General features: G+C 45.0%; 1 protein-coding gene across 2 annotated transcripts in view; it reads right to left on the reverse strand.

Annotated features, from left to right (window-relative positions):
- The window catches only part of LOC135903082 (synaptogenesis protein syg-2-like), a 343,784-nt gene that overhangs the window by 207,980 nt on the left and 119,928 nt on the right, over positions 1–15,876 (reverse strand). The window lies entirely within an intron of this gene.

Genomic DNA, 15,876 nt, shown 5'->3' on the forward strand with positions numbered 1-15,876 from the left:
TCACTTATAAAGTATGCACGCGAGAATCCTCTATGGTAATGACGATGTGACAAATCTTATACGGCGACAAAAGGGCATCGCCGCCTACGTTTATCCTAACGTCAGCTTGCTGCAGTATAGCTTTTCAATCGAGCTGAAAATTAACGTTACATTCTGGCACAGTGAGCATTTAAAACAAGCGTTATGAATAACCAAGATGAATCTGAACAACAGCATACTGCTGGCGTACTCCTTTCTGCAGCAGCTCCGCATGATTCATGAACGCGTCTCTTTTTTTTTACTTTTTTACTACATGGTATATTTCGAAGATGTTGGCGGCTTTAGGTTGTTCCAGCTTCTCCTTTTCGGAGCGAACAAATCTAGGCTCTAATATGAAACAACAAACCGAGACCGAGCAAACAAATGGCACCAAGAAGAGAAATGTCAGAGTCAGGTGACATAAATTCGCCAACACCCTTCAGGATACAAATCACATAGACCAAATTCGAACACAAGGTCATCTGACGCAAGTCTAGGAGAAATTATCTAATAAATCTTTGAAGGTGAGCAAGAAATGTGTGCACGCATCATATATAGTAATAATCATTAGTGTACTTGAACGACTTATCGTTTGATTGGTGCTAAACACCTTCCATGCGTCATTCGACGTTTTCATATTCTCGTTCTTCTGTTTCTTCAGGCCTCTTTTCTTTTCTTAAGCCGTCAATTTGTGTCTTTTTTCGTAAAGTTTCCTAATTTCATGACATTTCATCGGCATGACATGTAATCTTAAAGCAACTCTAAATGTAATCGTGTAACCCTAAAGCAAAAAATTGAAAAAGATAATTAGAGAACCTGCAAGAAAGTGCTGCGTTATTTCATGCAATTCTTCTTTGTTAGGCTATATAAATTTACGTTTTATGCACCTGTCAACCTATAAGTTGCGCAATTCCTGTCGCAGGCACGACATGAGAGAAAATGAAACGAGAAAGAAAGAAGGAGCGTTGTTAGCAGAGACTAAAATTCAAATTCATGCGGTAGCATATTTCGCGGGTAATGCGCGCAGCGTACGGCCGTGATTTACAGCGAAATCTTCGCGCATAAACAACGGCGGGATCTGCCGCGCCGGTCCCCCCTTTAAGTACCGAATGCGCCCGAGAGGCATCCGTGTGTACTGTACATACACTCTCCAGGCGAGCGCAGAATCTTCGATGAGCCTGCTTTATAGTGACGTCACCCCGGCGCGAGTGTGCGTCGTTGATGGCCCGCCAAGCCACCTCCGTTCGGTGGTTGCACTTTTCACTGCGCTGCATGTCTAGTGGCTCGCGCAGTTACCGAACGTGAAGCCTGCGATTCCTTGGCGCACGCGAATAACCGTAATAATAATAATAACTGAAAAAAAAAAACGATCACAACTTGCAAAGAAAGGCCGAAGAAACGAGAAGGGTGGTTGTAAGAGCGCTGACGAAGCGCGAGGGAAAACTATACGTGAAGGGGGCACACAATGACAAGACGCAGGGACATAAACACTTTACGACGACGCCCCGCTCCACAGGCGAGGCGACGGTTAGTAGTAGAAGACGTCTAGCAATGGGAGGGAGACAGGACGGGAGATGTTCGGCGCAGGCCTTCTTCGGAAACAAAGAAGGGGGGGGGGGGGGAGAGGAAGAAAGAGAGGGACGAGGAGTTGCCTGTTTCTCGCGCCGTCGTGTGTTCGTGAGCCCGCGCCTTGACGCGCTTGGCGCGCTGCCCGACGCATTGCGCGCGAATGGTACACGCGCGCGGAATTTTACGCTGGCCCATAAACAACCAGAACTGCTGCATTGGCTTCAAAGTCGTTCCCCGTCGTCGACTTGGCAGCGCAGTATGTATATATGTACAGCTTTCCTTTCCCTTTCCCAGCCTCTTGTTTTTCTTGCAGTTCTCCGATGAGGATGGCGTGCGTTTGCGACCGAGTTATCTCTCGTCGGGGCAATTTGCCGGTAGCCAGTCGGCCGGAGAAGCAGCCGACGTACAGGCCGAGCGGGCGTTGGAATAGATTTCTTTTACTGCACCCCAGGAAGCATCACGCGCCAAGAACACGCTCGTCCCCCCCCCTCCCTTTCCTAGTCCTGTATATGTGATTCTTTTTCACTCCTGGTTCCCTGCACTAGCCCGACTTCGCCGACAACTGCGATCGCAGACTCGTCGTTAGCACATACACACTGTACACGTGGGTTACATCCCCTCGTAAACATGTCTCCGGAGCCAAGGGAACGCGCTGGGGAAGTTCGCCTTGGAAACAAATGCGTGAATGGCATAATTTATGCTTCTGCTGCTTTCCTGTTCGATCGTCGCCGTCTTTCTCTCGCTCTCTCTCTTTCTCTTTTTGGTTTTGTTTGTTACTTCATTACGGGGAAGGCACAAGGAATACTGTGCAAGCCAACGGTACTGCTTAGGACCACCAAGACCTAAGGTGATGAGGCTCGAAAGCTTTACAAAACTATGCATTATGTGTATTATCTGGTCAAGTCTACGCTTTTGCGACTACGCTTGCGGCAAATTTTCCTAGCACAGAGCGAACTACATCACGATCTTTCTTCTGCGAGCAGAGGTGAACGGCAAGTGAAACTTGTAGACGGCAGATAGTGTCTCAAGCCTGAATATACAGCGTTGTGAGCCATTTTCTTGCTTTGTTGAGGCTAGCACAAATAAAGAAATGCCCCAGTGGACTTTCTCTTCTTCTTTTAATCTTTCCGTCCCCTTTTCCCTTTCCCCAGTGTAGGGTAGCCAACCGGGCTCAGTCCTGGTTAACCTCCCTACCTTTGCTTTATCATTTGCTCTCTCTCTCTCTCTCGCTAACTTGCGAGCAATACGTTCTGGCCAGCTTAGCGTCGTTTATGAGAATTGTTTTCGTAAAAATGCGAGAATCTAAGCTTAGACGCTCCTGCGAGCCACTCTTTGAAAGAGGCGCACTGAATAATAGCGAAAAGAATAACAGGTGTAGTTGACGGCACGGCAGTTATTTACCCTCACATTTGCTACAGGGAGCCATTCTGCTCGCTGTGTGTGTGTACTACAGCAGAAGCTGCTACAGAATTATTGCGAGCATTTACTGCGGCCGAGGGACTCGGCCCCGCGGTTCCCACGAGGCAGCGGCCCGCTTCGTGAAAACTCACCATCTGCAGGACTTCAATTAAGTTTTACCATACCACACCATTTACTACGAAAACCCCTGGGAGCATTTATGCCGCCGAAGTTACAACCTTGAAACCACATTTTCCCTGCCATCCATGCGATCATTTGCCATAGCCATTGCACCATCGTAGCCTTGGTGTCGCCATCTTCAGGCCACTTATCATCCTCAGCTTTACCCTCAGTATAGGGTGAAGGGGTGGGTATAGGGTGAAGGGCCTCGACCAAAGCGAGAGTTTGAAATCATTCGCGGGCTCCAATCAGCTGTTGCATTGTGAAGAGTGGTAATATACCATAAAGTGTAAAAATTAAAAAAAGATGAATAAATTATGCGGTTCTACGGGAAAAACACAATCTATTTATGATGCACACCATAGTGGAGAGACGGCGAATAAATTTCTGCCACCTGGGTTTGTTTACATGCACCCAATGCACGGTACACGGGTGTTTTTGCATTTCGCCTCCATGTAAATGTGGCCGCCACGGCGGCCATTTGACCCCGTGATATCCTGCTTAGTAGTGTAACGCCGAAGCCACATAGCAACCATGGCTGTTACCTGAAATTGTCATGCGCCCAAGTCATTTGGCGTAACCGTAAGAAATCACTGATGGCTCAGAAATACAATGATCGGCTAACTTCTACCTCAGCCGTGCCGCTGCAGTTATGCATGCAAGTGGATTCTAGCAGTTCGCCACGTGATATATATATATATATATATATATATACGCATGCTGACATGATCCCTGAGTTCCATTCGGTGCGCGTGTCCTGTCGTCCTTCTTTACCTCGCCTCTTCCTTTAACCGTCTAATACAGTGCACTGTCGTCAACGTCAACTAGCACTGTTCACTATCATTACGTAAATAACGCCAACTGATTGTATGACCATGCACTCAGTCGCCGACACCATAGATCGCACAGCCTACCTAATGGCGACGGTGTTTTCATGACCAATGCACATCTACATGAAAAATTCACAAGCATATTGGTGTGTTGAAATGCATTGAAAAGGTGGGTGTTTAGGCGTTTCTGAGCCGTGTCAGGGTCGAGACAGCTTTCTAGAGAGAGAAGCCTGGCAGATTGGCACACCGTCCTTTCTCGTGCTTAGGGGCCTGTCGCGAAGGCGACTGGTGAGGATGCGCGCTAGCATGAAGACGCACTTTGACTTGATAGCTTGGGAACTGCGAAGACTGGTCCGATAGTTTCAAGTCTGAAAGCGAGAAAGAGAGATGTGAGGGACTTTGAAGGGACAGGCCAAATTGAAAGACCTTTCACATCCAAATGTCAAGATAGTGTCAGCCTTTAAAATGTATGTTCTCACCAGCGGCAGCGGCGATTTATTTGGCTTATCCCCCAATGGAAATCCTAGAATTTAATGTGCTTGATGGGCTGAGTGCGTGGAAAAACAATTACCTGCGTTTTGGGTGAGAATGAGAATAGTTACAGCGCTTCACGGGCTGCTTTAAAGCTCGAACCAATTTCCTTCTAAGCTGATATCACCGCGAGTACAACAGAACATCTTCTAGTGAGGTAAACGCGTGATCACTAAAACGGGTTGCGGCAAACAGCGTGTATACTGAGGCCCTATAACGTAAAGCTATTCCAATATGTTTCTATTCCAATCTCCTGACGTCAAGTTTGCGTAACCACCGACGCAAGCACCGGGCGGGCAATCCAGACCAGACCAATCAAACGCTCTCCTCGTTCATAGGAGGTCACTTTTGTTTGCTTGAAAAACGAATCACATTGCCTACACTGAGCTGCTTGTCGTATCTAATTGGCTGACAAGAGGCGAGGAGAACGCTCAAGTGGAGAGGGATTCACTGGGGCAGCGCCAGTGCACTGAAAATCGATAACCGGATGAAGAGGGTGGTGCGGGTGTCTGCGATTGGTCGGCTTTCCCTTACTTAGCTTGTGGTGGCTGGTCGAAAATCATGGCGGCGTGCAACGGAACCTTAAGAATGACGCTAAAACTGACCTTCAGCAAAAAAGAGTTGGCAGAATGAGGTGGTAAACGTGCCAAAAGGGCTCGAAAACGTTACACGGCCACGCAAGAAGTTTTATTATACGGAAATACACCCATGCTCTCCGGCAGGTGCGCTTAGCCAGCGTCTCAGCGATCGGCGGCAGCCGTATTTTATTACTTTCGGAACGGGGCAGCCTGCGGCTATTCCAAGGAAAATTCAGTTTTGTTGGGCATAATAACGCATCTTTATTGCGTACACGTCACTTTGACGCGGTGAGTTTGTGCGGTTTTGTGACGTAGCGTGACATGCAGGGGAAGTGGGTGCAGCCCGAAAACATTTTACCAATAGCCGAGGGCTAATGGCAAAAAGGGGTCGAATCAGAAATAACCGTTTTTCTTTTTTCTGTCAAATCACGCATAATCAGTGCGTACACATTATATCAGATGGGGAGGTATCGCGGTTTTCGTGACGACGCGTGACAGACAGGTGAAGTGGGCGTGGTCGAAAAAAGTTTTTGACCAATCGTCGAGGGCTGAGAGCAGAATTGAAATAGAAAAGTTTGGAATAGTTTTACGTTATAGCGCCCCAGCCCAAATAGAAGGAACTTATCAGCGTGACTACGTCTGGAATCGCTAGTTATCCAAACCGCCTCCGACACGCCCAATAGGATGGCAAGCAATCTGCACGTGCATTCTGGAAAGCTGGGACGAGGGCTCAGGTATACATGAGTAAATCTTATAGTGACCTGATGATAGTGAACAAGGAATCTGTACACATCAAGTTTTGTCACGAAACGTCGTTTTCTTTTGACACGATGGTCAGCAACCTGTTGTAATAAGGATGGCTTGACAAAAATGCTTTTATTAAGGGACGGCTCGAAGGCCCATTTCATGAAATGATACATGGGAAGGATTTGGGATAGCGAACTCATCTTATGAAGGCATGTTTGTATGTGCAAGAATGTCTGCTTTCTATCCCCTATAAAAAGACTGACGACACAAACGAAAGTTATTTTTATATCACGTGTTTGAGTGGAAGTGTGAAAATAATTTCACTCAACAAAAGTCGTTTGCCTGAGCGAAACATTCGTAACTCGAGCGCGCTCTTTGTGACCCTCCCATCACGCCCCCGCAAGGCGCAGGCCGTGGTAGGTCGTGGTAATCCACCCAGGCGCAGGCCGTAGGCCGTGGTAATCCCACACTTGCGTAAATTTCAAGCGTGTTGCTTACTTATCGCTAATAAAAGTAAAGTTTTTGTAAAATAGGGTAGCGGTCGCATCTACGTATGTATAGGCTCATGCGCTCAATAAGTTTAGAGATGTTGGCCACACATAAAGATGTAACTCTGACGCTGAAACAATTCTTAGGCGGCAGATTTTTCGCGTCTCAGCTATTTCGGTCGGTCCGTTGATGCGCATCCAGTGAAAGTATCCCGTACGTGACCGGAACTTCTTGTTTCGGAATTGGCCCATCTGGCCAATTTTGAACGTGGCCCATCTGGCCACGCGTTCTCGCCACGATGCGCGATGAGACAACCGGAAATCCAATTATGATTGACCACTCGGGCGAAAAAATAGCAACTCGCGCGGTAGCTAGATCCAGACATGTTCGATGATACCATAGTAAGCATAGTGTCAGAAGCTCCATGGTCTCTTAAATGTCCATTGTGAGAAAGTGAATAATCAGTGGCATGTTTCGTACCTGAACTTGATACACGTATTTCTCCACCAAAAATAGCTTAAAAATATAATGGTAATAGAATGATTTGTGATTATCAAGTTTTATATGAATATCCAGAAGAATACGGCTAGAGGATATTGCATAGAATATTCACGGTATTTCACCGCTCATAGTGAAGGTACATGGCAGAAGATAAAAAAAGGAGGACTGTGTTGGGACTTTTATTACAATGTAAGCCAGGCAATTGGCACGGCTTTGTGTTAAGGTAATAATAAATTAGAGAAACCAGCAACGTTTCCGCTTTTTTGTGTCATTCGCAAATGTGCGGCAAAGTTTAACAAGAAACACATCATGTGTGGAATGTTGGCGCGTGGAATGTTGGCCTTCCTGTAAGGTAATATAAGCTAGATATTAGCTGTTACAATGGCTCAAAATGGAAACAATAATAACGTGGACAATGCGCATCGCATTTTTGATGACCGAAGCACACCCTTCCCACGAAAATTGTAACATGGCCCGCAACTTGCAACACTGCTCACAGTGAGAGAGGGAGAACCAACCTGCCTTCCTTCATAGCCCATGCTTCTATCTTCCAAATTCCATTCGCATATGTCCCACTAAGCCCTGAAACTATAATGACAATCTTCTTTCTCAAGTGATTATTTCAGGCAAGACGATTCAATTTGTAGTGTCGGCAGCTGGTGTTCGAGAAGCAATAATGAACCTTCGCCGCTGCTTCTCCACATGGTTACAGATTCCAGTCAAACCATGCACAGAACAAAGACCACAACGTGCCACCGGATCGCCAGGCGACGTCGAGTAATTAAGAGTCGCGTCAAATTCCCGGGTGGTCATCGCGATGCAAGGGGTCCCTCCGTGAAGCTCGAGCACACGCGAAAGCGCGTGCTTTACATATTTGGGAAGCCGTGCGTCCGCCACAACGAATGGTTTCACTGCTCTGCGTTAATTAAAAGCGCTCGAATTTCAGTGGCGATCTAATAGCCGAGGGTCGCCGAGAATGAGGGAGTACGTATACAAAGACAAGATTGCTCGGACGAAGAAGCGCGTAGAGGTTAACGTGTTGCTCTCAGGACCGGCACTCCCCTTTTACGGGGGAACAGCCTTAAGGAACAATATATAAATAAATATATATATATATAGCAAGCTACGGCAAGCCACGAGACCGCCGATGTAACAGTGCGAGCGTGCGCTGAAACGGACACCGCAAATGCGTTCGAATCATGCTGCATAGCACTCTTGGTTGGGTGCATGCCTTGCGTTTCGTACAGATGAAGGTAAAATTCCTACATCTTCGCGACCCGTATTTTATGTCTTGTTTTTAAATCTGGGTATGCAATTTTTGGGACACAATCTCATGGCATTGTCTTTCACCTAGGAGAGAAATTCGAATTTGTGAATGCATGTGGCTCACCTTGTAGTCCAGAGTGACCAGGTTAATTTCTGATGCTAAGGCGATACATATGTCCAAAACAAACCCCAATGCACCGGGCGACGCGTCCGAAAATAGGTCGTAGAGAAGCGGGATGTGTGTTCAGCAGGATCTGTTCGAAAATGAAACTCCACTGAATTGGATATTTGCACGCCCGAAAGTTTACAATACCCTGATAGTTCATCAAGCACGGGTACATTTCTTCGGAACAGTGCTAAATATGCAGAACTGTGGGATGGCATTACTGATTAGAAGGCGCGATCACATGGAGCGTTGTTGGCAGTAGCACTGGAGTTCAGTTCTGCACATAAAATTAACCAGAAATTCTGGGTCGCATGCAAATATTGGCAGGAGAAAACTTTCTAGACTGCGGTAATGTGTGTACCGGATCCTTTTTTTCATACCAGCCACAAGTGACATTGAGAGAGAGAGAGAGACAGACCGAGTGAGCGAGCGAGAGAGAGAGGAAATGCAAGGAGGTTAGCCAGATGGGTAGATCCGGTTTGCTACCCTACGCTGGGGAGAAAGGGGGAGGTAAAGGGATAGCAAAGTAGAGATAAAGAAAGGGGCGTAGACATACAATCACAGTGCATTAAAGAAACAAAAGAATATAAAGAGAGGAAGCTCGACCAGAAATTCTTCTAGTTCGCTACCCTACACAAGGCAGAGGGAAGGAGAGAAAGAGAATGACGAGATAATATTACAGAGCGCTTTATTGAAGAAGGTGACAGGCCACAATAGGTCGAACTTCGTTTCTTCTGTAGAGGTGGAACATTAATTAATTTTCTTTTCGTATTTCTTTTTCGCCAAGCTCATCAATTGCTCTCTGCAACAGGACCAAAGTTATAGCTCTTGACATAGGTGCCTAGATATATCTACCAACGGGCCCGTTCAGGTTAGTTATGTTCTACTGCGATATGCGACACACAGTGGCTCGCTGTCTGAACCGTACGCATATTGCCTTCTGCGTTCGTCTGGCTGACAACTTGGTGACCGGTGCATCCTTCTCTCTTTGCCTCTCTCACTAGCCACCTATCTTCCTTTTTCTATCCCGATCGGTTCTCCTTCTACAACGTCTGGAAAAAGAGACATCGCGCGTTAAGCCCACTTGCTCTCGCAGGCTTACCTTTTCATTGTTTTCTATCGCTACGTTCACCTACCACCGTCATTTTAAAACCACGCCGGGTTTTGGGACTGTGGGCGCTGCGGCCTGACTCTTCCATTGCCAAATAGACCAACCATTCACAGCTGAGCACGCGTACCACTGACTTCCTTGAAGCACCACCAGATTGGGCTCGCCTCCACGTGTCCGAACTCAAAGGGAAGCGACATCAGGAAGCCTTAGAGCGCGTACTTATATAGCGAGGTATGATAAGAAAGAAGAAGCATGTGCTTGCTGCTGTAAAGCTCGGGAAATGATGGAACATGCGCTACTGTAATGTGAAGATAATTGGCCAGCGGTCAGTTTAGGCTCCTCTGAGCTGCTTTGGGCCTTTGGCTTCAGCGATAACGGACAGTAAGTAAACATGTCTTCAAGAGTGATTGGTAAGAGGAGATTTGATGGCAGAAGAGCAGGGAGATCACAAACAAACAACTGACGCGTACAAAAACAAAATTCCTGATAGTGGTTCAGACAACTTGATGCTGGAAATTTGGTGGGTTCTTTAAAAGAAAAGCCTTAAATACTGCACGAGAGGAAAGATCCGTTATCATGCGTTATTCAAAAACTGACTGTTCGGCGTTGTGGCTCCAAAATTCAATGCCCCCGAAATTGAAGATGTCACCATTGATTGTTGACCACATGATCAATGGTATAGGAGTCGAACCCAAGAACTTTGGTGTTTATTAAGGCAAAGTTAAGGCCCAGTTATTTAGGATAGGGTTCACTAAGGCACTAAAATCCATGATGGTTGGTGGGACTTCAGTCCACGAGGTTCGGTCTTAATTAATGCGAAGTTAATTAAAATCGAGTTCATTAAGGCAGTCAAACCAGTGACCTTTGGCGGAGTGGAACCCTCGACCTTTGTTGGGACCAAAATTTAATGGCACCAACAGTCACAGTGCCAACATAGATGGTCGAAACCACGACTATTGGTGGAAGTCGAACCAGCGACCTTTGGTTTTTATTAAAGCAAAGTTATTTGAAGCACTCGAACCCACGACCATTCTGGCAGTTAATGAAGGCACGTTCAATTAATGTAGGTGTAATCATGGCACTAGAACAACGACCTTTGGTGGGAGAAAACACGTATTAGGAAGTAACAACGCGTTCGAATGAGAATGTCAAATAATTTATATGAAAGTCTCGTGAGCACGCATGGCTTGCGGATGAAAATCAGGAGATTAGAGAAAATAATAACAAGAGCTTGGTGGCACCCCACCGCCCCGTTTAAGAGGGAACGCTCACAGAACCCGTCCATTCGTCGGCGGCAGTGGTGGCGCAAGCCGTGCGAGGGCAAGAAAAAAAAAGGAATCAGAAAGCTTGCCTTCCCGCATCCCCGCCTCCAAGGTAATGTGTGTGTGTGTGTATCCCCACAGTTCCCAACTTGTTGAATCTGCTGGATTTCTTTTTTCGTTTAATGTAACGTCGCGGTTCTACCTGGTGGAAATTCAGTTGTTGATTATGCATCTGCACTCATTTTCGGTCTAGCTTTGAAAACTGTCATGCAGTATACTTAGGGTTGGTTGTGTTGTGTCAGCACGAAAACCATAAAATCTACACAGCACCATTTGTAGTGGAGGTGCTTTATCGTTTATGAAGTATACGTTGCAGCAAAAATAAATTGTGATTTTAAACCCTTAAGAAATCGAGAAATTTTTGGTTTTCTTTAACTCATCTAGAACTCTCGTTTACTTGCTGTCCATTTTTCCCTACCGGCAAAACATAGGGCCTTCTTATTTTTTGTATATGAGGCTAATACTGAAGATGCGCATAATATTTGCAAGCGGGGAAAGAAAGATTCACTCGTGGACGTTCGCGCGCAATGGATTAAAATGCGCTTGCCGACGTAAAAACAAAAGTTCGAAGGCCTATGGGGTGATGGCTAAAACGTCGCGGATATTTTGCCAAGCAAATCCTCGCTTTATGCACAGCCCGTGCATCCATTACGAAAGACGCGCCAATGCGCGCTGCAGAACCACATGTTCCCTGTAGGCCAAATGGTCCCGTATATTTCTGATTGGTTTATTATGCAGTGTATGCGATATCAACTTATGGAGGCGCTATATCCTCTCCCTCATTACACGTTCAGAAAAGGAAATAAAAAGGCCATTCAGACGCTGTCGAAAAAGCGGATATCGCTATGGCTCAGGCTATAGACTCTAAGCATGGGTGTGCGACAGTCGACCGACGGACAAGCGGGTATACAACGCACTTCGACCGCTTATATATATATATATATATATATATATATATATATAAATATATATATATATATATATATATATATATATATATATATATATATATATACACAAACAATACCGGCACTTCGACCGCTTATATATATATATATATGTCACCTCAAGCGGTCGAAGTGCCGCTGTATTGTTTGAACCTCTCGGCCAGACTTGTCGCAGTACTTATACGAAGCGCTTGGAAACGTAGAGTACACAAATACCCATTGCGCACCAAACTTCCGCAAATGGAATAACCGTTTTCTTATGTGTATAGTCCTCTGTTTTATATTACTTCTTTGTATCCGTTTGCCAAGCCCCGTTTCATGTTGTCTCTGTCTTAGAGTGTTGTCTTTCTGCTTGGTCCGCAGATTGGACGACACTTGCAGCCGTGACTTACATGTAGTTTACGGGTCCCTCTTTCTTAGTGGTGCGACGGCTCTTGGAAATTTATTCATCCGGAATATGAGCTTTTACAGTTTGATGTGCAGCGTCAGGGTCACACTATGGGTCGATAAATATGAGGCCACTACCGTTCTTTTTCGTTTTTTCTATGCCTTAAATCTCCAATGCCATAAATGGAGACAAGGCAATGAATATTTTAAAATACCTACACACTCACTATCTTTAATGTTCGCTCTTTATTTCTCGCTTTATTTCGCAACCTAAGTGATTCTTTCGCTTCTTATCCGTTTTCCTTTATTGTCTTTTTGTTCTGCGATCCATCTTACTCGCTCCGTCATGTAGTGTCTGAATTCGAAGATGTAGACACACCCTGGCATGCACTTACGCACGTCAAAAAACTAAAGCAGTAGAAGCGGTGGCTGACAGAAGTAACATAACAGAAGAGACAGAAGCAGTTTCCATGAAGCAGTAACCGATGAACAAGAGAAGACACGTCGCTCGCTTCGATTTGTCAACCCTGCCATTGAAAAGGCAAGTTTTTTTCCTTCACATTATTTATTATCTGTTATTGCGTTCGCTTCTCTTCGTCTTGCCGGCAGCAACAATTTTTCCAACAGTTTTTTACGCGCGTTACGCAGCGCTGGACGTCCATCCCTGGACGGCGTCACTGCAACACTACTGCGCTCCCCATCCCCTTTCCCGCTCTGCAAATAATAAAACAATAAATGTTACAATAAAAGCGACTGCATAAAAGCCATTGGCGGAGAAAGCACGGTCAAACACAGCGCGCACGAATGCGACCCTGTTTCGAAGAGATACGCTCTATAGGTTCAGCGCTGCCACTTTTCCCGCGCCCTTTCGGCGAGCATTGCTCCTACAGCTGCACGAGAAGAACAAAAAAAATAAATAAATAAATAAGGAGCGGGAGTGGGTGGGTTCTGGGGGTGCAGGTGAGCCTAAAATGCAGCTCCACGGCAGGGCCCCCTTCAATACCCACGCACTACTTCTGCACTCTTCCACAAACGTTTCTTTCCTTTCTTTTTTTTTTTCGTTGCCGTCCCAGCGACTCACTCAAGCACGGGGTCGTCCTATAGGAGCATCGCGGCATTTCCGAACGTCGCGTGCGTTTAGGGGGCGGCGCGGACCATGACAGCGCCGGAGCACGGTAGAAGCACGGCGTCACGAAGCCTTGCGATTGCACGCGCTGCGTACCCGCCTTGTATAATGCCATATGTACGCGACGATAACTGAAAGAGTGCTGAATAGAGAAAAAAAAGAAGGAGAAGAAAGAAAAGAAGACGTCACGCTGAACAACGGGTTGTGACTGCTTACGGTGAGCTATGCTGCGCTTGTCCCTTACTTTTTTTGTTTCCCTTGTCACTGCGCACCGAAGAAAAGAGCGGTTGCGCTAAGGAAAGAAGCGAGTGATAAAACGGGGACACAACGAAAAGATAGGGCACGTAAACAAAAGTGCGCCATAGCTCGTTTCATTTACCTCTTTCGTTTCCTCGTCTTGCTTTTGTTTTTGTTCAGCACACAATTTGAGTGTCGGGACAGGAAAATCAGGAACATGCGATGTTTTCCTTCGACAATCAGGGAAAGCATCGTATGTAACTTGTCACGCTTTCTATTTTTTTTATATTTTTCTCTTTTGAGCATCAATGCTTCTCACTGTATTCCTGGGACGGCAGCGAAACTATTTCAAAAAGACATTTAATGAACTAGTATCTACTAGCAAAGCGTTAACTTCTCAGAATCAAGCGTGGAAACATGGAACGGTATGGCAGGCTGAATGACACCGAAATTAAAGGCATTTCATCACCACAGGGAGAGGAATGCTCTGCGATTTTGAAGAAGGTTGCCAATGCAATCCAGTGCCCAATTTCTCCTGCACACATTGGCGTAGTTCATCGCATGGACAGCCAGGTGTTGGACAAGAACGTCATTGTTCGTTTTTGCTCGAGTGATAAGAGGAATGAATTTCTTCGCAAGGGTTATGAAGCTCTTCTGCGATGCTCCCAGATTTGCTTTTCTGGTGGTACAGATAGTCCCATTTACATTAACGAACACCTCCCAGTTGAAAAGAACCGCTTATTCAGCAAGGCTCTTTCACTAAAGAATGAGAGAACAGATGGCAGTTCTTATGGACTGAAAACTGCCAGATTAAAGCTCGTAAATCGACTAAGAGCAGGGTTTTCCGAATAAATTCGGACGCTAATTTTCGCATCTTCGCGTAGGCGTAATTCATTATTGCTAAATTTCTTGTCTTGTGGACTAATTGCCGCTCATCACCGAATATGATTCATTATGTCTTTGCTATTACCAGCCGACGTATAACCATTGCTTGCATCTAATATCTCTGTTCTTCATATCAATGTGCGAACTTTGCGCAAGAACTATGATAATATTACAGTGTTCACTGAATCATTTAGTCACTCCTTTTCATTTATTTGTGTTTCGGAAACATGGATTGATAATCCGGATAGTAATTCATATGGTTTTTGTCCATACCAAGCAGAATACTCTCATCGTATTTCACATTCATACAGTGGTTTCGGTATATTTGTTTCACGTCATATCAAATATAAGCGTATGCTTGATCTTTTTACTAATGTACCTTACTGTGAATCGGTATGGATTGAAACAAACTTACGGCTGAATTCTCCTAATCGCAACAGTTTTATTTTTGGCTGTGTATACCCCTTCCCTCCTTCATCTATCCCTGATTTTCTGGGAGAACTCTCCATGGTTCTGAAAAAAATTTCTCTTGAATGTAAGCAAGTCCTAATTGTTGGTGATATTAACATCAACTTACTTGACATCGATAACGGAAGTGTAACAGCTTATACAGGCTGTTTTGCTGGTTTGGGACTGGATTCATTAGTTATCTCTCCTACTAGGTATACTACTCATGGTACCAACACGCTTCTTGACCATGCTCCAACTAACATCGCGCCAACTCCAAACTCTGGTGTCATGTGTAGTTAGGTCACAAACCATTTCCCAATATTCATCTCATTTGAGGCTGAAATACCTCAGTCCGAGCCTTGCTACTCTTCCTCCAAGTATGACCGAGATAGTTTTGTTAACACTATTAAAAATACTGATTGGTCCATGATTAACTCCCTGCACGATCCCAATCAAGCTCTTGAACATTTTTGTTCCATCTTTCTACAGGCCGTTCGCGCTAACACCACTACCATCCAATGCGAGAAACATTTTAAGTTTCCCGGTAACCATTGGGTAACCAGACGTTTATTGACTAGTACGAGAAAAAATAAAACCTATATAAAAAGACTAAAAACAAACCTTTTAATGTACGCTTAGCGGCACACTATTAAAATAACTGTAACATTCTAAATAACTTGCTAAAGAAGTATAAACGACACTATCACGAAAATGAATATGCAAAACGCTAGAACAATCCCCCCAAAACAATCGAAACTTCTTAATGCGTTCATGAACTTACCTAATTCCGGTAACACTGCTGATTAAACAAATTGCAACAATACTTCTAGCATAGCAAATAGTTGCAGTGACTACATTTATAACATATACAGTAGTCGTCATATGACCGCTACTTAGTCCATTTATCGCTGCACTCATTCTTTTTTTTTCTTTTTCCCGTAACTGAAGATGAGGTATGTTCCGTGGTATTAGCTCTAATGTATACCAGCCCTGGCTTAGATAACATTTCTGCATTTCACCTAAAACTGGTTGCACCACTTATTTCTGATACACCTTGTATCATAATTAGTTATATTTAAAGGTGGTATTATCCCACTTCTCTTATAAGGGCTAAGATTGTTCCTGTACATTAGAACGG

The sequence above is a fragment of the Dermacentor albipictus genome, chromosome 1, assembly GCF_038994185.2.
Source record: "Dermacentor albipictus isolate Rhodes 1998 colony chromosome 1, USDA_Dalb.pri_finalv2, whole genome shotgun sequence".
Taxonomy (NCBI): Eukaryota; Metazoa; Arthropoda; class Arachnida; order Ixodida; family Ixodidae; genus Dermacentor; species Dermacentor albipictus.